Here is a 26,013-nt window from a genome sequence, read left to right as displayed (position 1 = left end):
TGAAGATTGACAATACAAAAACATAATAGTAATAAATAAAATCGTCATGAATTTAAAATAACATCCTTAAAACAAACAGCAAACTCAACCCACGCTTGCAGCATTCGTTGAAATGAAAGACAAACTCAAATTGTATGACAATGACAAATGACGTTCTATCAGTCAATGTCAACAACTGTCTGTCAGCTCCCTGTCAATTTTGCCAAGCAAGATGGCCGATATACGATTCCGATTTTCACAACACCAAGCTTCATACATGTGGATACTATAGTCGTGTTTTATTTGTAAGAAAACTATATGGACATTCAGTAGTTCAATTTAGTTATGACTGAATGTAATGCGCTATTTAATTAAAAGTGAATTTTAATCGCATTTTATGTTTTCGTTATGTTCCGGAAGAAAAAAAACACAATTTTCATTTAACGGAAATTTAAATTCAATTCATGCCTCGACAAACGGTGCTCGCAGTTTGCCGATTTATGCAATTTAACTTTTATCCTTTGATGATATTTTATGAAAATTTCGCTAAGGAAACCGTTTAATTTAGTCGGAGGGGGGGGGGACCCTTTTTATGCATAAAATAAATCTCTGAGAGTCCCTTTTTTTTAACCGACTAAGCATATCGATAAATCAATATTAGCAAATGTTAACCAATTACCTTAGGGTTATATATATATGTATATAGAGAGAGAACCGTATTAAATCATCTTGTAAATTACCCACATATCACCGGAGGCCACCGAAACGTACCGAATTAAACAACTTCTACGACATTATTTACAATTTTGATAATTCGGCGGCATCTGCTGCATCGTGTGCACCCGTAGCCGATGATGATCTCGTAGCTAATCGTGCAAGGGCTGTTGCAGTTCCTCCCGGGGCAGGGGGGTGGGTGTGTACCGTAAACTTTTCCCTTTAAGCCACCCCCTAATGAGGTTTCAGGGCGAATTACACATTCTCTCAAGCGACAAGAGTTCTTCGGAGGGTGCTTTGGACGTTTTAGGAATATTAAGCGATGCATGCGAGTTTATTGATGGGGAAATATGGTGAAATCGCTTAAGCTCTTTGTCGGTTCATTTTATTAGCAAAATGTGTTTGAGAACTTATGCATGGGTTTGAAGAAGTTTTTCAAGGATCTGAGGAGTATTTTGAGTTGTTTGCCTAGAGGATATTTAAATGATTTTGCCACTCACCTTTTTGCCTAAATGGTTGACTGCCTTCTTGCTTTCACAATCCAGAATAATGACATCCCAATGCCAATATCTGCAAGGTCAATTTTACTTTTTTAAATTTAATTATTTTTTTCCTATGTAAGATTTGAAATGAAGTTATGGGCATTTTTTTTTTTTTAATTTTTAGGACAAAATTAAATCTTTTTTAGACAGTATTTTTTTCTTCAAATTTAACAAAGATTTCGAAAAATTCTGAAACAGGTGTAAATTTAATTTAAAAAATCTGTGCAGTTGAACCGTTTTATTCAAGACAAGATTCGTAATTATTTTGTTTCTTCCAGGCAGTTGATCCATACTAACATTTTTTCCTTTTATTCTAGGAACGATAATTCTTCAATAATTTAAGCCCTTTGGACCTTGAAATATTCCTTTTTTATACCTGGCGATTGAGTCATGAATTTATCATGTATATATTATTCTAGGCTATTGAATCGTTGTTTTCACAGGTCTTATTTTTGGAAATAAGTCCATACTTTTATATATTTTTAAAAAGGTAAAAAAAAGTCCAATATTAAGAACTATAAATATACAGGGTGTTCCATTAAAAAAACATAAGTTTGGGTTATAACTTAGAAACTATTGACAAAAACTTTAAAGATAACGAAGATACGACGAGAGTTCCAAAATGCAAAAATTTCAAAAATGCCCTGTATCTAAAAAAATAAAAATTTTTTTAACAGCATTTTTAGTTTTACGAAAAAGTAGCCCAGTGTCGCGAAAACCGCAACTCTCTATCTTTAAAAATAACGGAGAAATCCCGCAAAAGTACCCAAAATGAGACATTTGCGACTGAGCCGTTTGACTGCCTGGAATTATCAATAAAATATTATGAATCCTGTTTACATTATACAATGAATTTTTCCTTAGTTCCAGGCAGATAAAATACAAAATTCTTGCATTCGCTTTGTATATGGGTTAAGAAGACCGGACCACGTAACTTGCAAGCCGAAAGAACTAAACTGGCTCAATGTGCAAAATAGAGAAAAACTTCATTATGGTTGTTTCTTGTTTAAACTTTTAAAAAACAATTATCCAGTCAATAAAAATAAATTATCTTGTCAATAATAAAATAGAGCACTTAATGACTGTGTTCAACTTAGGAACAATTTTAATTTTATATATAGTTCTTCTTCTTTTGTTTTATTTATATTATTATTATTATTGTAGAATATCATTTATTTTTTTTAAGTATTTGTATTGTTAAGTCAAGTCGTTCATGCGCTAGGTGAGTTGTTTTAAGTCTAAACTTTTTTTTTGTTTTTTTGTATATAAAGTTAGTGAAATATTTTTCTGTATGTTTATTTGCTTTTTTGATAGAAGTCATAATAATAATGTAATTTTATGTGTACTCGGTTAAGTTAACAGCAATCGCTACCCTTCGGCGAGTATAAAATAAAGGCCTAATATATTTATTTATTTTTTATTTATAAACATAAATTATTCTTAATCTATTCCAGGTAATTAAACCGTCGATTATTCTTAAATAATTCAATGCACTTAGATCTTGGAATATTCTTTTTTATAGCAGGCGATTGAGACATAAATTTATTACTAATTTAGCATTCGAGACCATTGAATCATAGATATTTTCCTAGATTCCAAGCAGATAAACATTAATTATCCTTGATCAATTTCAAGTAATTAAACCGTGGATTATTCTTTAATAATTTAAAGCACTTGGACCTTGGACTTCGGATCCAATGGTCTCTGGTTCGACCCCTACTAAATTTTTTGAAAATCTTTTTATTTTTGTTCTTTTATAATTCTATTTGATTTGATTCATTATAAGATCATGTGTATAAAATGTACTGGATTTCGGTGATGTTTGACATTTTAAAGTTCATATTTTAGTCAATATTATAACGGTACACGATGTTGTAGACATATATTTTATATTTATTTTATAGTTTTTGTATTTAGATGAGGTATGTCTTCTCTGTTAATTAGCGTTTTGTTTCTCATTATTTAATTTTGATAATTTCATTTAGGTCTGATGATGCCCTAACGCGGCGAAACGCGTAACCTTTTAATAGACGCTTGATTTGTGAGACTTTGACTTTCTTCTTCTTGAATATTCTTTCCGCGCAGGTATACATAAACTATTTGTAATTCATTTCAGGCAGTTAAACCGTGGATTAATTCATTATTATATTAATTCAAGGTACTTCAATCTTGGCATATTCCTTTTTTATATGTGGTAATTAAGTCATAAATTTATCACGAATTTATTATTTCAGGCTATTAAATCCTAAATATATTTTTTTTAATTCCAGGCAGATAAACATAAATTATTCTTGTTCTATTCCAGGTAGTTAAACCGTGGGTTCTTCTTTAATAATTTAAGGCACTTCAACATTGAAATTTTATTTTTTTATACCAGGTTACTGAGTTATTAATTCATCACTAATTTATTATTCCAAGCAATTAATTTATAGATATTTTCCTGAATTTCAGGCAGATAAACATTAAATAACCTTGTTCAAGTTCAAGTAATTAAACCGTAGATTATTCTTCAATAATTCAAGGCACTTAGATCGTGGAATATTCTTTTTTATAGCAGGTGATTGAGTCATGAATTTATTACTAATTTATTATTCCAGGCTATTGATTAATATATATTTTCCTTATTTCCTGGCAGATAAATATAAATTGTTCTTGATCTATTCCAGGTAGTTAAACCGTGGATTACTCTTTAATAATTTAAGGCACTTGAACATTGGAATTTAATTTTTTTATACCAGGCTACTGAGTCATTGATTCATCACTAATTTATTATTCCAAGCAATTAATTTATAGATATTTTCCTGAATTTCAGGCAGATAAACATTAATTAACCTTGTTCAATTTCAAGTAATTAAACCGTAGATTATTTTTCAATAATTTAAGGCACTTAGATCTTCGAATATTCTTTTTTATAGCAGATGATTAAGTCATGAATTTATTACTAATTTATTATTCCAGCCTATTGATTAATAAATATTTTCCTTATTTTCTGGCAGATAAACATAAATTATTCTTGTTCTATTCCAGGTAGTTAAACCGTGGATTATTCTTTAATAATTTAAGGCACTTGAACATTGAAATTTTATTTTTTTATACCAGGCTACTGAGTCATTGATTTATCACTAATTCATTATTCCAAGCTATTGAATCATAGATACTTTCCTGAATTTCAGGCAGATAAACATTAATTATCCTTGTTCAAGTTCAAGTAATTAAACCGTAGATTATTGTTCAATAATTCAAGGTACTTAGATCTTGGAATATTCTTTTTTATAGCAGGTGATTGAGTCATGAATTTATTACTAATTTATTATTCCAGGCTATTGATTAATATATATTTTCCTTATTTCCTGGCAGATAAATATAAATTGTTCTTAATCTATTCCAGGTAGTTAAACCGTGGATTACTCTTTAATAATTTAAGGCACTTGAACATTGGAATTTAATTTTTTTATACCAGGCTACTGAGTCATTAATTCATCACTAATTTATTATTTCAAGCAATTAATTTATAGATATTTTCCTGAATTTCAGGCAGATAAACATTAATTATCCTTGTTCAAGTTCAAGTAATTAAACCGTAGATTATTTTTCAATAATTCAAGGTACTTAGATCTTGGAATATTCTTTTTTATAGCAGGTGATTGAGTCATGAATTTATTACTAATTTATTATTCTAGGCTATTAATTAATATATATTTTCCTTATTTCATGGCAGATAAATATAAATTGTTCTTGATCTATTCCAAGTAGTTAAACCGTGGATTGTTTTTTGATAATTTAAGGCACTTGAACATTGGAATTTTATTTTTTTATATCAGGCTACTGAGTCATTGATTCATCACTAATTTATTACTCCAAGCAATTTAATCATAGATATTGTCTTGGAGTTCAGGCAGATAAACATTAATTATCCTTGTTCAATTTCAAGTAATTAAACTGTCGATTGTTCTTCAATAATTTAAGGAACTTGAACGTTGAAACATTCCTTTTTATACCTGGCGATTGAGTAATGAATTTCTTATTCCAGGCTATTGAATCATATATATTTTCCTGAATTCCGGGCAGAAAAACATAAATTACTTTTGACCCATTTCAGATAGTTAAACCGTAGAATATTCTTCATTCATTCAAAAGACTCGGATCTTGAATTATGCCTGAGTCATAAATTCATTATTTATTTGTTATTTCAGGCATTAGAATTATAGATTTTTTCTCCTTAATACCAGGCAGTTAAATTGTGAATAATTTCTATTTTATTCCAGGCAGATCAACTTAAATTATTCCTGTTCAATTCCAGGCAGTTGCAGGCGAGGATTTAAGTATTGGGCATTTTGTCAATTTTTCACTAGAAAACCCGTCATCCTAAAAATGCTTTTTCTTTCCGAGCATTTTGTAAATTTTTCAAAAAACTTTAAAACCTCGAACAATTTAAATAAAAAAAATTGTACAAAAATATACGTCATGTTTTAAATATCCAGTTTGAGACACTACCTAAACCTCCTATCCAAGCGAGTAAAATCAAGTTTTCCTCATTGTTTCTCAAACAACAAGGGCTTTACCATTATTAATTCCATCATTATGAGCGAACCATGCGGCATTAAATTGCCTCAACTTTCCCATTTAATCCCTGTCATCTTAAAAACAAAGAAAAAAACGCCCGACGAAGATTAAAAACGGATTAAATCCCCTCTGGTGCCGGTATAAGACCCCCATCCCCCCAACGTGATATGAAAGTAAGAGATAACGTCACGCCGACTGACTGATGGCATTAAACGAGTTTTTAAGTTGGGGGAGTCTCCTCACTTTAACTCACGAGCACTCGAATCAGATCAGATTTTCTTTTACCAAAAAACAATGAGAGAGTCAATTTCACTGTTACCCCGTATATTTATTTTATTTATTCCCGTTAAATACAAATATTCTTATATACAGACACACGGAAGGTCAATACAAGAAAAACAAGAAAGTTGCAATCTAAGATAAATATACTAATTATTTTTATTAATTTTAAGACTATTTTCATCTACATGTAAATTTCTTCTTATTATTTACTAATTTTCTTATGTAAATTTCGACGAGTAAACACAGTGATCTAATAACAAGGAAGTGAGTGCTTTTTTAAAATTTCTCTTTGTTGAATATTATTTATCAGTTTATGAAATGTTAGAAGTTGCTGAGTAATAAGGACCTTTATGGAAAAAATGTGTATTGTCCTTGTAAGTTTCTTAAAATGCACATTTTTCTCAGGCAATTATTTTCTGCAATAAAACCCTTTTTCATTAATCCTACCCTTAGCCCCCCGCCCACCCTACATAACTTACCAGTAAGAAATTCTTTAAGAAAATCATTGTTTTCCAAAATCATTCACATGAATAACAGCTGATATAGACGATTAATTTTCTCTAATTATTTGCTTTTGAGTGACAAAGATCTTAATTACGAATTTCAAAGAGACCCAGAAGGTTATTATATTTTTAACAATTCATGATTACGATATCTCTCAGCTTTCTAAATAGATATTAAGAGCTTGTCAATTTAGAACACATTGTCATAATATGACCTTCCTAGCTTATTGGGGTTATACATTCGAATATTGTCTAAATGATATTCAATGAAGATAAAATGGAAATAAAATAATTTGTCGCTTACTGACAAATAAATATCTTGAACTTATGTGGTTAAAATTTTATAATTAAAGACAACTTAAATATTCTATCGCCTTTTCAAGCATTTTCGAAAAAATAAATAAAATCCCTACACTAAAAATCAAGATATTGTCATTTTTCTTATAGGAGTGCCTGGAAGAAATAAAATAATTTGTCTCTCATTGGCAATTAAATATCTCGATTTTTAGTAGCTAAATTGTTGTAATTATTGACTATTGGGATACTATAATAGCTCCCTTAGTACATTTTGAAAAGACTACTAAAATCCCTACACTAAAAATCAAGATATTGACATTTTTCTTATAGGAGTGCCTGGAAGAAATAAAATAATTTGTCTCTTATTGGCAATTGAATATCTTGATTTTTAGTAGCTAAATTGTTGTAATTATTGACTATTGGGATACTATAATAGCTCCCTTAGTATATTTTGAAAAGACTACTAAAATCCCTACACTAAAAATCAAGATATTGTAATTTTTCTTATAGGAGTGCCTGGAAGAAATAAAATAATTTGTCTCTTATTGGCAATTAAATATCTCGATTTTTAGTAGCTAAATTGTTGTAATTATTGACTATTGGGATACTATAATAGCTCCCTTAGTATATTTTGAAAAGACTACTAAAATCCCTACACTAAAAATCAAGGTATTGACATTTTTCTTACAGGAGTGCCTGGAAGAAATAAAATAATTTGACTCCTATTGGTAACTGAGTATCCTAACCTCATCGAAAATAGGGATCGGTCGGTTGTGCACTCTTATGTACACTGATTCATTAGGTATACATAATTTTCCAAAAATAATTAAACCTGTCTTTTCTGGATTCAATATCTGCACACCACTTTACCATATCTGCAGCAATTTCAGAGGTATAATTGCAAAAGCATTGGGTCACACGTTCAAATTTTTGTTTCTTTTGGGGTTGTTCCTCGCTCTTCTCCCCCCCAGGAGTTCTATTTACGGTATCTCATTACTAACGGCACGAAACCGACACGACCCTCCTGTTCTGGACATTTTCTATTACGCTTGTTATAACTGATCCTGGGTCCTATATGCACCTTCTCTGGAATAAGTTACGTCCCAGGTCCAGGCCGTGCGAAGGTAATTTAGGGAGACAGGATTGTTTTGTATGTATGTAACTGTATACGGGTTTTAGTGTGTCGGATTGTTGTTGTCGTTGGGGGCTTAATAATATGTCCAGACGTATTGTATTTAGCAGAGAAAGCGTGTTCGATTGTGCATAAACAGTATGGATATATGGTGTATTTTATTGTGAAGGAAAAAAAAATTATATTAGGAAAATTGTGTATTGATTTAAGTATTGTTTGATATTTTAAGAAAAAAATTAATTTTCAAAAACAACTTAACTTACGCATTTGAAAACCCATATGTAAATTGTCTACAGTAATTAAATGTTTTTTAATAAACCAAACTGTGTCAAATATACCTTAAAAATTATACTTCTCATACATAATTTATTATATATTATTACATATAAAATATGTGCATAATTTTATAAGACACGGCGGATCTATTTTCTTAACTCATTTCTATAAAAAAATTAACTTTGGAATTTGAACATTCGTATGCAGATTCTTCATATGACTTAAGTAAATACCTGCTTCAGTGTATTTAAAAAAATATAGCAAAAATTTTTTTTCTAATTTTAATTTCAAGAAATGCCAATAAATCGAAAACAACTCAATTTGAGCATTCGCATCCAGATTGTCCCTAAGAATTTAATAAATACGCGTGTCAACGTTTTTAAAAAAAAAATCAATTATTGAGAAAAAAATGTGAAAGAAGTTACGCATTTAAAAATTCGAATGCGGATTGTCGGAATAAATAAAATAAATTGTAGTTATTTTATTGTTTTTCCAAAAAAACAAACATTTTAAAAAATAAGACATTTATAACAAAAATAACATTTTATTTTAATTTCAAAAAATGCAATTGCCCATATAAATTAAATAAATATCTGTTTCGGCGTTTTTTAGAAAAAATCAAAATTTTGAAAAAAAAATGTTTTATTTTAATTTGAAGAAAATACCTATAATTCGAAAATAACTCAATTTGAGCATTTGAACATCCGCACCTCGAATTAAGATTGATGTGCATAATTGACATATACCTGCATTGGAGAATTCCAATTTCAATCTTCATTAACAATATTACACCACCCCGTGCACCAATACTGCCTTAATGCATATGATGCTTTCACCATTTTATAATGAGTTCCTTTATAAATTTTTCATTTCTAAAAAGAAAAAAAAGGAAAGTTTCCGTGTTTGAGGGCCCGATTGGATTTATCCAAAGCGGCGGGTCCCTAGCCGGGCTTAATATGCATTAAATTCAACGTAACTTCGTGGAAAGATATTAGTCTAAGGCGACAAAGCGAATAACTACAAAGGATTTAACAGACTTTGTGGGCATACAAACTTTGTTATAGAATCGCTTGTATAAGGCGCCAACAAAGAGACTGTAATTGCACGTGACAAGTTGCTTAAATTGAACGGCCGTTGTTGTTCAAGTTTTGATAATAAGGGAGGAATTGGGTTGGGGGAGAGGAGAGGCGCTTAAATGCGGATTATTAATAAGGGTTGAAGGAGTTTTATCGCTATTAAAACCCTTTGATAAAAACCGTAGCTTATTGAAAGAGCTATGTTTGAGTTTACAACGCAATTTTATTTATTTATTTGCACTTTATGGATTATATTACACTGGGTACAAAGTACAATCCAAATTCTAAATTATTTTATCGAACTATAAATTAATTAGGTTGCTCTTAAAATTATTTTTAGTTGTGTCTATTGCTAAGAGCATTTCTGGTATGGTATGCTGGCACATTAAGAGAAATTTTACATAAGAATAGAGGATCATCAATAAGGCCAGTTAGCAATTTAAAAAGATATACTATAGTAAAATTGGATCTACTTCTCTCAAATGACTTCATATTGTAATAATTAGGTACATAACTCAATTGAAGAGCCATTGGAATATTCGTTTTCTCTAAATGTATCGCGTTATTTAGTTTTGAGTTCCAAAGTATGCAAGCATATTCTACGAAATTTCTTATGTAGGCATAGTACAGCTGTGTAAACATGGTGGATTATGGAACTTTTTTAGTATGTTTTACTATAAATCCATACAGTTTAGATGTTTTATTTGTAATGTATTGAAGATAGGAAATAGTGTTTTTCGGGAATAATTGGTCCAATTATCCAAGAAAAATATCACTGTATTCCAATTTTCTTCTAGTTTTTCGGGTATAATTGGTTTAATTATCTAAGAAACATCAACTTTATTTCATCTTTTTTTACATTAATCACTTTATTTCTATCCTCTTCTAATTTTTAAAACGAGACAGGGATATATAAGTGAAAATTCAACTTTTCTCCCTATGTTATATATCATGGCTTCATTTTATTAATAGTGTCTGGATCGTCTGGAAATAGTGTTTTTCGGGTATAATTGGTCCAATTATCCAAGAACAATATCACTTTATTCTCATCCCCTTCTAATTTTTAAAACGAGACAGGGATATATAAATGAAAATTCAACTTTTCTCCCTATTTTCTACATCATAGCTTCATTTTATTAATAGTGTCTGGATCGTTTGGAAATAGTGTTTTTCAAGTATAATTGATCCAATTAATCAAGAAAAATATCACTTTATTCTCATCCTCTTCTAATTTTTAAAACGAGACAGGGATATATAAATGAGAATTCAACCTTTCTCCCTATTTTCTACATCATAGCTTAATTTTATTCTTAGTGTCTGGATTGTCTGGAAATAGTGTTTTTCGGGTACAATTGGTCCAATTATTCAAAAAAAATATCACTTTATTTCCATCCTCTTCTAATTTTTAAAACGAGACAGGGATATATAAATGAGAATTCAACCTTTCTCCCTATTTTCTACATCATAGCTTCATTTTATTAATAGTGTCTGAATCGTCTGAAAATAGTATTTTTCAGGTATAATTAGTCCAATTATCCAAGAAAAATATCACTTTATTTCCATCCTCTTCTAATTTTTAAAACGAGACAGGGATATATAAATGAGAATTCAACCTTTCTCCCTATTTTCTACATCATAGCTTCATTTTATTAATAGTGTCTGGATCGTCTGAAAATAGTATTTTTCAGGTATAATTAGTCCAATTATCCAAGAAAAATATCACTTTATTTCCATCCTCTTCTAATTTTTAAAACGAGACAGGGATATATAAATGAGAATTCAACCTTTCTCCCTATTTTCTACATCATAGCTTAATTTTATTAATAGTGTCTGGATCGTCTGAAAATAGTATTTTTCAGGTATAGTTAGTCCAATTATCTAAGAAAAATATCACTTTATTTCCATCCTCTTCTAATTTTTAAAACGAGACAGGGATATATAAATGAGAATTCAACCTTTCTCCCTATTTTCTACATCATAGCTTCATTTTATTAATAGTGTCTGGATCGTCTGAAAATAGTATTTTTCAGGTATAGTTAGTCCAATTATCCAAGAAAAATATCACTTTATTTCCATCCTCTTCTAATTTTTAAAACGAGACAGGGATATATAAATGAGAATTCAACCTTTCTCCCTATTTTCTACATCATAGCTTCATTTTATTAATAGTGTCTGGATCGTCTGAAAATAGTATTTTTCAGGTATAGTTAGTCCAATTATCCAAGAAAAATATCACTTTATTTCCATCCTCTTCTAATTTTTCAAACGAGACAGGGATATATAAATGAAAATTCAACTTTTCTCCCTATTTTCTACATCATAGCTTCATTTTATTCTTAGTGTCTGGATTGTCTGGAAATAGTGTTTTTCGGGTACAATTGGTCCAATTATTCAAAAAAAATATCACTTTATTTCCATCCTCTTCTAATTTTTAAAACGAGACAGAGATATATAAATGAGAAATCAACTTTTCGTAATTATTATTTTGTCTTTTATTTATTCGTATATTACTTTTGAATTTAATATTAAAATAAGGCAAGTACGTTAAAGATTACACCTTAAAAATAGAATCAAAAGATTTTATAAATCTTTGTAAAAAAAAACATCTTTATGTTTATTTAGGAAAAAAAAATGTAACATCGCCGGTTTTTATAGCATTAAAAAAAAACTTTTTATTATTAGCACATCTTGTATCTTTGAGAGTGATGGATTATTTTAACCAGCTTAGTTTTCTAAAAAAGAAAAAATAAAAATCGATTTTTCCTGACGCCTAGAAAAATTAGGAAAATTAAAAAAAAATAAACCCTTTATTTTATTTCAACATAACAAAAATGGAACACCGCCTCTGTGTATTATCAATTTATTATATTAAAAATGTAATGTGAAGCAATGCAAAAACAATCGACTACAATAATTATTGAATTCTATTTACTATTACAGATATTATGTTTATTATAAAATATTACTAAAAGGCACGAAAATTCGTAAATTTCACAGTTAAAATATGCCGAGTATAAACTCAGTAAAAACATGAGTATTTACAATTTTATATTAATCGTTTTCAGCTCTGCGCATTTCATCAGTTACTTGGCTATGGTTAAGTTATAGTTTCATTAATTCCTCACTATATACCTAAAAGTAGATAAATGATAAACGACCCCCCAATCATTACCCGAATCCTCTAGAATAGCTCTAGGTAAGCGAACGCTATAATACCAGAATACAAGACAGATCAAGACCAGTCTTTCTACTGATAAAGAGTCGACATAGGAATTTTACATTGTGAACTTAGCATTTACTCACCCTTTTATAATAGGCCAACAGTTGCAGGATACATTTTGCATATTAATCTGTGACAGTTAAATTGATCAACGTGACGTCAAACATCCAATTATTTTGTAGAATATGAATATGATAAATGAACTCAAGCGTTTGTCTCTATTAAACACCAAGGAGCCTGATTTAGGAACGTACCTAGTTTATCCAATAAGTTATCGAATAAGCAAAAAAATGGTTATTTTAACATAATTTCACAAAATTTAAAAAGTTTTACCCAAATTGTCAGAAGAAACATATTTCAATTAGTGAAATGTGTATTTTTCAACTAGATCATCATCTTGAATGTTTCATTAATTCCTCATTATATACCTATAAGTAAATGAATGATTAACGACCCCCCTATCAATACCCGAATCCCATTGTCTCGAAGCGTTTATATGGGGGCAACATATAGGCTTCGGAATAGTGGAAATTAGGCCTACAGGGCCCGAATTGGCCATATTGTAATTTGCCTATGGCAAGTGCATTACTAAAGACCAAAATATCTAAGCGGGGTCCCGTAATTACAAACACGGCAAATAACCCGGAGAGCCCTTTTAGAGCTTTAAATTAAAGGAAACCGCTTGCGATTTAAGCTGCAGGTAATTTATTGCTCTCACTCCTACTTTAGAATTAATTGTGAAACGTAGAGAGGCTTAAAGACTTATTTTGTTTGGCGCCGGTTATTTGTTGTTATCTAAAGGGTATTGAAAATTGAGGTTTTTGAGGTATCTGATGTGTATAAGGTATAGGGAATGTCGATGAAGGAGTGAACAAAAATTTGTTTTTTTTTCAACATTTTTGACACAATAAGTCAAATAAATTTAATTGCAGAATCTGTATATGAATTTTCAAATGCGTAAGTTGAGTTGTTTTTGAGTTATAGGCATTTTTTGAAATGAACATAAGAAAATATTTATTTGAAAAAAGTTGCCTTAATCAATAAGTTATTAAAAGTTGTAAAAGTGCGGAAAAAGGTCTCAAATTAATTTAATTGATGCGTAAACGATTTTTTAAATGCGTAGGTTAAGTTATTTTTTAATTATAGGCATTTTTTGGAACAATTTTTTTAAAACTGTTTTTTTCAAAATTTAAAAAAAAAAAACGAATATACGACTGTTTAAATAACATGAACACAATATTTTCCCCAAAAAAAGTTTTACTTACGTATACAAATTTCTAAATGTGTAAGTTGTGGTGTTTTCGAGTTATGGACGTTTATTGAAAATAACATTAAAAAAAAATTAAAAAAACTGATTTACTTCAAATTTTGAAAATTTCTGGAAAAACGTTGAAATAGGTATGAAATGAATTTAATCAAAGAATTTATATACGAAGTTTTAATTGTGTAGATTGGGTCGTTTTTCAGTTATGGGCATTTTTTGAAATTGACATAAAAAATATTTCTTTCAGAAAAAGTTGTTTTAATCAAAAATTTAAATATTTTTAATTGAAAAATCCGTATCCGAATTTTCAAATGCGTAAGATGAGTTAGTTTTAAGTTATGTGCATTTTTTGAAATTAATATAATAATTTCTTTTTTAAACTGTTTAACTCAAAATTGTCAATTTAAAAAAAAAACGCTGAGATATACGACTTACTTTAAATAACATGAAAATATTTTTCTAAAAAAAAAAAGATCTACTATAAATTTTGAAATTTTTTTGAAAAACGTTGCAATAGTTATCGAATCAATTTAATTGAAAAATCCGTAAACTAAATTTGAAATGCGTAAGTTAAGTAGTAGTTTTTGAGTTACAGGCATTTTTTGAAATTAAATTGAAAAAAAACTCTTTTTTCAAAAAAACTGTTTTACGAAAAATCTTAGATGTTTTTCGAATTATGAGTATTTTTTTAAATTAACATAAAAAAACGTTTATTCAAAAATTTGAAAAAACGCTGAATATTAATATGTATTAGGTCTATTTATTTAAAGAATCCGTAAACGTATTTTTAAATGCGTAAGTTAAGTACCTTCTCAATTATATGCATTTTTCAAAAGTAACATGGAAGAAAAGATTTCTTAAAGAAAATCATAATTTCTGTAGGTCGAATCAAAAAACGTCTAGGAGGTAAAGTTGTTAAGCGGAATTTGCTCTACAAAAATGACTCTCATCATTTTTCTTCTTTAAATCAAGCATTTTTAAGTTATTTATACTTAAACATTCTTCAAGGTCAAAGTGACGTTAATTGGTTAACCCTAGAAAAAATGTCAAATATCCCGGTTATTATTGGCCAAATGAGAAAAACCTTATAGAGCAAACTTGTAGAAAAAAAGTAGTTCTATCAAAAAGCTCCCAAGCATTTTTTACGTAGATCTGAGATATTACTAGTTCTGTGGTAATAAGAGGTTTTTTGGAGACATTCATTAATTTTTCCAAAAATCCTGATTTTGGTTGGTTAAATAAAAAAAAATTATAGAGCCATATTTTTAAGAAAATTGTGCCCAATAACAATGATTCTAAGCATTTTCCATCTAAAGTCAATCATTTTCGAGAAAATTAAGTTTAAACATTTTTCAAGGCTAAAGTGACTCTCACTGATCAACTCAAGACAAATTGTCAAATAACTTAGTATTATTGGTCAAATGAAAAATTCCTAAGAGGGTAAAGTTGTTAAAAAAATCATGCTCAACAAAAATGATCCTAATAATTTTTCTTGTAAATTGAAGCATTTTCGACAAATTTGAGCCTAAATATTTTTCAAGGCCAAAGTGACTTTCACTGATCAACTCAAGACAAATTGTCAAATAACTCAGTTATTATTGTTGATTTAAGAAATTCCTAAAAGGGCAAAGTTGTTAAAAAAATCATGCTGAATAAAAATGTTTCTAATCATTATTCTTGTAAATTGAAGCTTCTTCGAGAAATTTGAGCCTAAACCTTTTTTAAGGCCAAAGAGACTTTCACTGATCAACTCAAGACAAATTGTCAAATAACTTAGTTATTATTGGTCAAATGAAAAATTCCTAAAAAGGCAAAGTTGTTAAAAAAATCATGTTGAACAAAAATGATCCCAATCATTTTTCTTGAAAATTGAAGCATTTTCGAGAAATTTGAGCCTAAACATTTTTCCAGGCCAAAGTGACTTTCACTGATCAACTCAAGACAAATTGTCAAATAACTCAGTTATTATTATTGATTTAAGAAATTCCTAAAAGGGGAAAGTTGTTAAAAAAATCATGCTGAACAAAAATTATTCCAATAATTTTTCTTGTAAATTGAAGCTTTTTCGAGAAATTTGAGCCTAAACATTTTTCAAGGCCAAAGAGACTTTCACTGATCAACTCGAAATAAGTTGTCAAATAACTGGGTTAATATTGCTCAAATGAAAAATTCCTAAGAGGGCAAAGTTGTTAAAAAAATTATGATCAACAGGAATCATTCCAATCATTTTTCTTAAAAATTGAATCATTTTCGAGAAATTTGAGCCTAAACATTTTTCAAGGCCAAAGTGACTTTCACTGATCAACTAAAGACAAATTGTCAAATAACTTAGTTATTATTGGTCAAATGAAAAATTCCGAAAAAGGGAAAGTTATTAAAAAAATCATGCTCAACAAAAATGATTCTAATAATTTTTCTTGAAAATTGAAGCATTTTCGAGAAATTTGAGCCTAAACATTTTTCAAGGCCAAAGATACTTTTACCGATCAACTCGAAATAAATTGTCAAATAACTGGGTTAATATGGCTCAAATGAAAAATTCCTAAGAGGGTAAAGTTGTTAAAAAAATCATGATCATCAGGAATGATCCCAATCATTTTTCCTGAAAATTGAAGCATTTTCGAGAAATTTTAGCCTAAACATTTTTCAAGGCCAGAGAGACTTTTACCGATCAACTTGAAATAAATTATCAAATAACTGGGTTATAATTGGTCAAATAAAAAACTCCATAGAAAACAAATTTCTTAACAAGATCAAGCTCTACTAAAAAGCTTTTAAGCACTTTTCATGTAAACTTAAGCATTGTTAAGATATTTCTATTAAAAGCTATTTTAGTGATAAGTTCCTAGGAACTGGAAAAATGCCAGTCTTTTGAAAAAGTAGAAAATTGTTAAACAAAAGATGCTCAATAAAAATTATTCTGAGTATTTTTTCCGTAGATTTTTGAGAAATTTCGCTTCAGACATTTTCCAAGGTCATACGCTTATTGATACACCCAAGACAAATCTTGAAATATCTCCGTTACCATTGGTCAAATGAGTTAAACTGTAGAGAGCAAAATTGTAGATCAAATCGAGTTCTATTAAAAAGTTTTAAGGTATTTTTAGGTAGACTTTACCATTTTCCAGATATCTTCACTCAAAACACTTTTTAGCCAATAACAAACTCCTATACTAAACAACGTCAAAAATCTTAAAATTAATGGCTTAAATTAAAAAATCTTAAGAGAACAAAACTGTTAAATAAAACATGTTTAACATAAATGATTTTAATCATTTTTCCTATAGACTTAACCATTTACGAGAATTTTGGATACAAACATTTTTCAGGGTCAAATTGACTTTTATTGCCATACCCAAGACAAATCCTGGAATATCTCCGTTACTATTGATCAAATGAGAAATACTGTAGAGAGTAAAATTGTAGACCAGATCGAGTTCTATTAAAAAATCTTAAGGCATTTTTATTTAGACCTAAGGATTTTCAACACATCTTCACTCTAGACTAAACAACGTCAAACATCTCAAAATCTATGACTCAAATTAGAAATTGTTAAGAGAACAAAACTGTTAAGTGAAAAACACTCTACAAAGAGACAAGATATTTATTCGGAGCTTTAATACTCACATTTTTCTAGGCACTCACTCACTTACGAACTAGAGTTTAATTTCTTAAAACAAAAATCACCAAAACTAATAATTGTAATTCTTCACGTTTGTTTATAAAACCATAAAATAAATACCGACATAAGGAATTTATACGCATTCCGGTGAACCCATTTATGACATCAAAAACCGCAGGCATAACTTCTATTACGCGGTGTGAATTATTGATTTAGTATAGGGACAAATTGCGATTTTTATATAAATAAATCAGTTTAAGGGTATACGAAGAAGTTTTGGTTTTGGACCTTTTTTATGTATTTTCCTTGGGTTATGACGCTAAAACTAAATATATAAGGTCTCAAAAAAAGAAGGACTTTAATACCTTCTAGCTTTGGAACAATTATAGGACAAATTAAACACGAGGTCATTTTTTATTAGACGAATTTTTATCTAATTGAAAATACTAAAAAACAACAAAATTCTCTTAAAGGGAGTATGAAGACTCTCTTGAGCTACTGAGGTCCACTCTCAAAAAATATTAAATTTGACGATACAAAAACATATTTTCTGCCCCAGTAGAACTCCTATTTTTTTATCAAAACTCTCGTTCACTATTAAAAATTATTGTTTTTTCCCTCTACAAACAAACAAACCGATTTAATTTGTGTTTTTGCCGTATTTGTTTCCTGAATAAAAATTGAAATTTATATTCGATTTATACGGTGGGCCTCGGGGGTGAAGGGACGAAGGAAAAGGGATACGCCAACTCTCGGCCATTAATTAAAAGGATTTCGATGTTGTTTCGGGGGGGAGGGGGTGAGGGACGCGGAGGAGGGTCTTTATTTACAAAAGGGGATTCGTAAATAAATAGCCCAGAGGGTCGTTATTTTAAAATAATTCAGTGGGACCTAATTAGGGATTGAGAGTGTGTCATTTAGAATTTACTGCATATTTATAGTTAATTTTTATAAAGTTACAGTAAGGTAACATTAAAAATCTCGGTTTTCGTTGGTTAAGTCAAAATTTTTATAGATACTAAATTTGTAGAGTGAATTATACTCTTTAAGAGCGGTTCTTATTATTTTTTACGTAGCTCCAACCGTTTTCGAGAAATTTAGACTTAAAGAATTTCAAGGTCAGATTGACCTTCATGGGATAACATATCAGATATCATGCTGGTTCGTTAAAAAAACCTTTTTATTTTTTTACCTAATTTTATATTATACTCAATTATTTATAAGAATATGTGTTTCTTGTTATTGGGTTCTTCAGGGCAACGTAGGTATATGTAAATGAATATTGTTATAGGTTTAATGTAGTGCCTATTATGTAGAAAAAAAAACAATTACTTAAAGGCAGAACAAGTGATTGTTTTTTATGATTTCGATATTTTTTATAGGCTGTTGAGGGTAATTTTGGCATTAAGTTGAATTTGACTCTTTTCCAGAGGTATAAAGTAATTTTTCCAGGCATTTGAAGTTATTTTAAGCCTCTTCCAGGCTTAAAATAACTCTTTTTCCAGACATACCGAAATTAAATAAAAAATAACTCGGTAGTAGAAAATGTCCTCAACTGTAGTCCTGGTAACCAGTGCTTGGAAAAACAGTCGAATGAGGACATCTTCGACTTTTTAGAAAACAAATTTAAATTCTTTGGGAAAAAAAAACAATTGATGAATGGCAATGAATTGCTTTGAATTAGTAACAAAAAAATCGATTTTTTTTTGAAGGTTTTAAGAAAAACATTGATGGATTTTAACTGCCTGGAGGAAATTTCAGGATAAAATTGCACTTTATTTAGGCACATAAATGCTCCTTCCAGGCACTTTTTGAGCAATTCTAAGGGACTTATTCCAGAATTTTTAAGCATTTAAGTGTCTGCAATATTTGCAATAAGTGACTGAAGGGCCTAAGACAAGTGAATATTTAACTCAAAAGCCTGGAATAAGTGATTTATTATTTAAAATGCTTGAATAAAGTACCTCAAATTACTGTAACTACCTACGTTTAAAATGTGTGAAAGAAAAAATTTTACTGTCACTTGTTTTATATTAAAATGTCAAAAAAATTTGATGATTAACGTAAGTAAAAAATGAGCAGTCCTGAGATTGATCTTAAAAAGTTAAGGTAGAAATGTGAAAATCATTTTATCCTATAACGAATAATTATGGATTTATAGCCTTTTAAAGTTACATAACTAAAAAATTAATAGAGTTAGTATTTTGAAAATTCGTGTAAAAATTAAAATTATTGAATACCTATTTTAGCATTTTTTAAAAAAAGTACAGAAAGTTGTGAAAAAAATTTTTTTTTAGAAAAATATGATTTTTTTAAGAAAGTCCATATAAATTAAAATTAATGGATACCTATATCAGCATTTCCTAAAAAAAGTACAGAAAGTTGTGAAAAAATATTTTTTTCGGAAAAATGTGATTTTTTTAAGGAAATCTATGTCAGAGTGCTCATAACTGAAAAACCAAAAAAGTTGAGATATTGAAAATTTGTATAAAAATTGCTCAACTAAAATAATTGGATACCTATTTTAGCGTTTTTTAAAAAATGTACAAAAAGTTGAAGAAAAAATTTTTTTTTTTGGCAGAGTAATATTTTTTTAAGGAAATCCATATCAAAATGCTCATAACTGATAAATAAAAAAAGGTGAGACTTTGAAAATTTGTCAAAAATTGCTGAATTAAAATGATTCGATACTTATTTTAGTATTTTTAAACAAATGTATAAGAAATTGAAAAAAAAAAAACACTTTCTGGTGAAGAAAGTAATTTTTTTTAGGGAAATTTAACTTAAAATGCTCATAACTCAAAAACCAAAAAAGTTAGGATTTTTCTAAATCTTCATAAAAATTGCCCAATTAAAATGATTAGACACCTATTTCAGCATTTTTTTTTTTAAATTAACAGAAAGTTGTACAAATTTTTTTTAAATTGTGATTTTTTTAAGGATGTCTACTATAAAAACCACCAAACTTTAAGAGGTGATTAAACAAGTCATTTGCAACAAAAAAGTCATATAACATTTTTTTGAAAAGTTGTTAGTTCTTCTGGTAATTAACATTTTTTGATTTTATCAAATTTCTTTGTTTTTTTTTCATATAAACAAGAATATCTACGTTATTCTTACCACCACATAAAATTTAGATATATCGTCTGAAAGAGAATTAAATTTGCTATAAGATGGGTATATTTAAGTTTTTGAGTAATTTTTTATACTGGGTGTTATCAGAAGTTAAATGTAACATTTGGGAAATGTGCAAAATTAGTGGTGTCTTCTTCGTTGTCGTTTTTCTAAAATTTGATAAGTAGGGACATGTTTTTTTTTCAGTAAAAACTACTGCATTTAATATGCTTTCCAATGATATACTTACTTTTATGATAGCTATTTGTTTTCACAGCAATATCATGGGCAATAAGAAAGAAAACCACAAAAATTGAAAATGTTCAAATTTTATATTTCTTAATCTTTTGAGCACCAATGCGGCGAGTACTTAGATCTATCTTCCCTAACACAACAACTCCACAAATTTTCATTAGAGAAGCCGTATTGGGAACGATGAAAGAAAGAAAGAAAGAAAGCAAATGTGCTATATTACGTAAGAATAATCTTGTGTACAAGCATCCTACAAGCTAAAAAAACAAAACACAAATACAATTTCAAAAATTGACAAAACAATGAACAAAATTAAACACAAGAAGACAAAACTTTTTGAACATACTTAAATTAAAGATAACTAAATAAAACAATCAATTACTAAATAAAGGTAAACTTGTTGACAAAACTAGAATAGAAAAAAGGAAAAAAAGAAAACTTTCCAACATGTCCAAGGTTAAAACCTATCATTAAAAAAGTCATCCAGGTTATAATATGCCTTAGCCAATAAAAGCATGAGATAAGGTGGTTTTAAATAACATAAGCTAACATATATAAAAGATTTTTTTTAAATTTCTGATTGAAAAATGTACAGATATTTTTAAGAAAAAATTGAATTTCGAAAATTTGTATAAAAATTGCTTAATTAAAATGATTGGACACTTATTTTTAGCATTTTTTGGAAAAATTACAGAAAGTTGTAAAAAAATATTTTTTTCGGAAAAATATGATTTTTTTAAGGAAATGTATGTCAAAGTGCTCAATGATTTTCAAAAAAAAATTACAGAAAGTTGTACAATTTTTTTTTTAATTTGTGATTTTTTTTTAAGGATGTTTATATCAAAATGTTTACAGCTCCTAATTTAAAAAAGTTAAGACTTTGAAAATTTATATAAAAATTGCTTAATTAAAATGATTGGGTACGTATTACAGCATTTTTTTCAAATATACAGAAAGTTTTACAATTTTTTTTTTAATTGTGATTTTTTTTAAGAATGTCTATATCAAAATGTTCGTAACTCAAAAACTAAAAAAGTTGATCTCTTGAAATTTTGTACATAAATTGCTCAATTAAAATAATTGGATACCTATTTCAGCATTTTTTAGAAAATGTGCAAAATGTAAAAAAAAACTTTTTGGGAAAAAATTTGATTTTTTTAAAAATGTCCTTATCAAAATGCTCATAACTCAAATATCAAAAATAGGCTAAATAAAAAATGTTTTTTATTTCAGAAAATAATTGCCTAAGAGAAAAATGCCTTTTAATAAAATTATAGGTATATAATATAGAAACTAATCACTAGGATATATCCCGTAAAAGGAACTTTACCTTGATAAAATATTTAGATCTAAATATCTTAAGATTTATTGACTTTTAAAAAAACATACCTAAAATCATTCTTGTAAATGATCAAATCTACAACTTTACCCTCTACAAATTTTTTGCCTGGTCCAATAGAAACTAAGGTATTCAAGGATATGTTCCATGAAAGAATGTTTACCTTGACTAAATGTTTAGATCTAAATATCTCATAAATTATTGACTCTATACAAAAATTCCTGTAAAGCATGCCTGATCTAATAGAAACTCAGATATACAAGGATATATCCCGTGAAAGAACATTTGCCTTGACAAAATGCTTAAATCAAAATATCTTGAAACGTATTATCTCTACACAAAAAATGCTATTAATCATTCTTGTAAAGCAAACTTTTTGATTGGATCAATAAAAACGGACGTTTCAGAGAAGTTGTTTTTTCGTGAAAATGGTTTAAAAAAAAACAGGTTTTTCATTTTGTATTACCATATAAATATTTTATCGAACTACAGCCGGATATAAACCGTGACATAGACAAATAAACAGAATAATTTATAAAACAAACGGGCCTGGTTTTGTATTTAATTGAATTTTCATTAATTTTAAAATTTAACCGGTTACATGCTGATGCCGCTATACGTACATTTTCATCTTTTAATTAATCAATTATCGGGGTATTATTTAATTTTTCGCCAGCGGTTTTGTCGGATAAAGAGAATAGTTTCGAAACAATTGATATTAGAACATTTGTTGTCAATATTTCATGCATAATTTAAATGTACATGTTGATCTCATAATAGATGCATAGTTTTAATTTAGTCTAATTTATTGCTAAATCCAGGTGATTTTTCTTGTATAAACTTCTTAATAGTGTTTTCCGAAGGGTATATCCCCCCGGGTGGCTTAACAAACTAGTTTAAGCAGTTTTTCCCGGCGGCGGTCTAGTAAATAAAATTGTTTCAACGTGCCCCCGCGATTTGCATTTAAATTTGACCGTTTTTATGGTGGCGTGTATACACGCCCGGAGTTTTCCCCGTCGTTTCCCCACTTTTATTGGGGCACGTTTTTCGCACGTTACGACCCCGATATAAATTACTCTCAATTGGCTTTGCCTTATAATTGCGGTAAACAGTCGTATATTTTTGTGGGCAAACGGCTTTGTTTTCATGAATGTAGACAAGTAGATTATGCGGTTTTAGGGTGTAATTGAGAAATTAAATTTGAGGCATTGAAACTCATTTTAGACCCAGAGATCCTGGACGATAACACGTTAAATTTTAACTGTTAAATTAATACTTCTTAAAATACGTTCAATGAATTTTAAATATTTCGGGAAATATTAAAAAAGCTCAGTGATTTTAAATATATTGAAATATAATTGTCGGCGAAATGAGAAAACCGCGTAACTCCATTTTGGGGAATTTTTCAGGAGACAAGAAAAACTGTTTCCTATTTTTCTTTTTTAATATCAAACAATTGTTAAAACGTTACATATGAGCAAAAATACTTTGTTTTTACCATGTAAAGGGAAAACTTTGAAAAATATTTTTTTCTAGTATTGTGCCAATTTAAACAGTAAAAGTGCGGACGCTGAAGATTTTGTTAACGCGGCAATTTTTAAAAAGAAAAGGCAGTCTGATTTCGGTCGCGACATAAAAGGCTGTATTTCGCATATTTTTAATGAATAAATCGAGGTTTTTAGAACAATTTGTGTGTTATTTGTGTTAAAATTATCTACAACAAATCGAAAAAACTAACATATATCAATAATATAAATAAATAATAATAAATGTTTTTATTTGAAAAAGTATGAAACAAAATGTCAATTTATTGTATTAGTCAAAAGAGCGCAATCCAGATAAGGTTAAATGATCGCTATAGTTACCCATTGTTACCCACTGATAAACATTGAAAACGGTTCGCTAAAGGCGTGCAACTGGGACTTGTTTTTTACCTTATAATTAATGTACTTAAATGCTATTTTATTTTAGAAAGTTACTTTTGTTTAAATGGAATAATATATTTTTTTCACAAATTTATTGAACATAATATGTAGAGTAAAACAGTTGAAAATGTCACTTTTGGATCTGGCACTTTTTGAACAGTGTATAACAATTTTAAATTATAATATTCTAAATTTCTTCTTCGTCATCTGACGAACTGTCATCACCTCTTGACATTATAATTAAAGGATCGACTGTCTGATCGATGAGGTTGTCAAGATCCCACATTTTGTCCTCTTGCTTAATTACATGCTGGACTGCTTTTCGCCAATTCTCTGGTGTCGCTTCCGTAATGGCTTGATCAAACAGTAGCTTAACATCTTTCATTTTAAAAGTCGTGTTTTGTCTTGCTACAAATCCTTTTACCTGCGCCCATATCAGTTCTATAGGATTTAGTTCGCAATGATATGGCGGTAAGCGCAGTACAGTTATATTATATTTTTCGGCTATATCTTCCACGGCCTATTTCATGAAACGAGTTTTGGGTAAGTTTGCTATTGCCAGCAGTTCTTTTTTTATCAAATTTGCTTCAAACGCAATACCTTTTGCAGTCAGCCAATCGATAATTTCTTGCTTTCTCCAACTTGAAGTTGGCGTCTTCTCTATTCGCCATGAATGAAAGCTTGCGTTATCCATAACCACCACCGAATTAGCCGGAAGAAATTTTATCATTTCACCAAAATAGTCCTCGAAAACGTCTGAGTTCATGTCTTCATGGTAATCTCCTGTGCGAGTCCACTCAAAGGTTAGCAGACCTTCTTTTAAAAATCCCTCTTCTCTTCCAATATGTGTGATTATAAGTCTTTTTCCTTTTCCCGAAGGTACTTTAATACCCGTAGACAGGCCTTCTATGAAAGCTTGGCGAGCACTGGTTATATTTTTGTCTTGCCACATTTTTTGGACTATATAACCTTCGTTAATCCACGTCTCATCAAGATAAAAAACTTTCTTTTGCTCCCTGCGGTACTGCTTGATACTTCTCAAGTATTGTCGTCTCCAACAAACAATTTCGTCGCTCTGCAGTAAAAGTGCTTTGCGGTTATGCTTTTCCCAGGCAAAATCCATATTTTTTAAAGTTTTCCATAAAAGTTTTCTACTTATCAACGGAATACTGTCATCTCGGCCAAGCTCCATTAAAATTTTGTCTAGGGTGGGTATTTCCTTTTTAAAATAAAAAGAGTGAACTTTTCTTCGAATTATACATTTAGCATTTTCATCAAGGACTTTTGTAGGTCGTCCTGGCTTTTGCTTGGGAGATTCCACTTGACCTGCTACTTCTCTTTCCCGCAACAATTTGAAAATGGTGGACTTTCCAATTCCATTCATTCGAGAACATTTATCAACAATTTCTTGCACAGTAAAATTAGGGTAATCGTGTTTTATGCAATCATGTACATTTAAAATAATAACTTTTTCACTCAGCGATAGTGGAGAATTTTTAGTACATCTTTTCGTTGGACTGAATACCTCCATTTTTTAAATATTGGGATAATAATATTGTGATTACACTACAGCGTAGCAGTGACTACTAACGTTTAAAATATGATTTAAAAGTATTTATAGTCTGTATATATTACCTGACCCCATTTTTGCATGTTACAAAGCGTTAAAAGATAGGTACCTATACAAAAGGATTAAAAGTATTTATTTAGTATTTAGTCTCTTTCAAAATAAAGGCATTTAATCCGTGAAAATTAAATTCATAAATATTATAAGTACCTGTGCCTATAAACTACCACGAAATGTAGCCAAACAGAACGGAATTCCCCAGTTTATTGCTCTATACACTTCTGAAATAGAGTATAGTTTAAATTATGGCTACTTTAATTCCAAATTAGCACATCCACCTTCGACA

General features: G+C 29.2%; 1 long non-coding RNA gene across 1 annotated transcript; it reads right to left on the bottom strand.

Annotated features, from left to right (window-relative positions):
• Positions 1-12,208: 12,208 nt before the first annotated feature.
• On the bottom strand, positions 12,209-12,725 carry LOC126735919 (uncharacterized). Its single transcript, XR_007660545.1, has 2 exons — positions 12,668-12,725; positions 12,209-12,496 (listed from the first exon to the last, which is right to left on the bottom strand). It is a non-coding gene; the product is annotated as an uncharacterized LOC126735919 (long non-coding RNA).
• Between the last annotated feature and the right edge of the window lie 13,288 nt (positions 12,726-26,013).

Source organism: Anthonomus grandis, chromosome 5, assembly GCF_022605725.1.
Source record: "Anthonomus grandis grandis chromosome 5, icAntGran1.3, whole genome shotgun sequence".
Lineage (NCBI taxonomy): Eukaryota > Metazoa > Arthropoda > Insecta > Coleoptera > Curculionidae > Anthonomus > Anthonomus grandis.
This window is presented reverse-complemented; position numbering and strand designations above follow the sequence as displayed.